This window comes from Carlito syrichta, unplaced genomic scaffold (genome assembly GCF_000164805.1).
Source record: "Carlito syrichta isolate Samal-C Ts95f unplaced genomic scaffold, Tarsius_syrichta-2.0.1 Scaffold304218, whole genome shotgun sequence".
In the NCBI taxonomy this organism is placed as follows: Eukaryota; Metazoa; Chordata; class Mammalia; order Primates; family Tarsiidae; genus Carlito; species Carlito syrichta.
The window spans coordinates 1-1,261 of NW_007248314.1; positions in this window are offsets into that span (position 1 = coordinate 1).

Consider the following 1,261-nt stretch of genomic DNA (forward strand, 5'->3'; position numbering starts at 1 on the left):
GTGAGTGTGCCAATGCACTCCAGCCTGGGTGAAAGAGTGAGACACCAACTCGAAATAAAAAAAAAAAAAAAGGTTCACAGACTAGACTATGTGTCATGGGTCACCAATCAAGGAATGAATCCCTGTCAAGGACCACCAAACAGATATTGTTCCCAGAAGTTCACTTCATAACATCAAACCAGAAACTCACATTGATGCCACTGATGGCAGAGAATAAAAATGCAAAAATGAGAGTGAGAGGGAGAGGGAGAGAGGGGAGAAGAGACCCGTCCAATAACTATACTTGCTAGGCAAAAGCCAAAGAGCTCAAGTTTTGCTCATGAGAGTCAACAAAAACAGTGGAAACATGAGCCAACAGCTCTAAGGGCCAGGTGTGCACCAGGTGCCTTTTGGGTGCAGGGTTCTGTTGGCTCCCATTATGTGTCTCAGATGAACCAATTTTTTTGTATGTGGACATAATAATCCCTGGGAAAATCTGTCAAAGAATCATATAGAGACAGCTATCTCAATGCACCGTTCAGTACCTCATTGAATAGGAGGGAGAACTGACATTAGATTGTTTTCATCAAATAAAAACAAAACCAAGGTGTATGAAGAAAAGAGAAAAAGAGAGGAGGAGAAAATAGCTAGGACCGTTCTGTTTCCTCCCCTTGGATAAGTGACCTGGAAGAAACTATTAAAGAGGCCAGTCTGGCCCATGTTCTCTGGACCTACATGACTTGGTCACCACATTAAACAATTACAGATATTGGGAGACTAAAATATTATAAGCTTAGCTGTCCATTGTTTGCAGTTGTCTGTAATGTCCATCAGGCCTTCTATTGTACCTCCCCCTTAGTTAACCAGGAAAGTATCCCTCCCTTTCCTAGAAATTCATACACAAACGTGTAGAAAATTTGTTGTGCCTGCAAATAAATGGCAAAAGGGACATTGATAGAGTTGGGCAATAAATTAGAATAGGATTTGGTTCCCCTATGTGGAAGATAAATTTGTTGAATTATAAACATGATAACATAGAAGATGCACTTCCAGTTCTTGACACTATAGAAATATCTGCAGGAGGGACTCAAAATAGGTAGAGGAATGATGACTGCAGTATTACGTGTAATCCTAAAACCAAGCAACCAACTTCATTTCAAACACATTTGGAAAGTGCTAAAATGTCAGCAAAAACTGAGGAAGAAATACTGTTTTCAAAAAATAAAGGAGAGGATCATGATGGTGATGACTGATTTCACTGGTCACAGCATTGTTGCTAGAG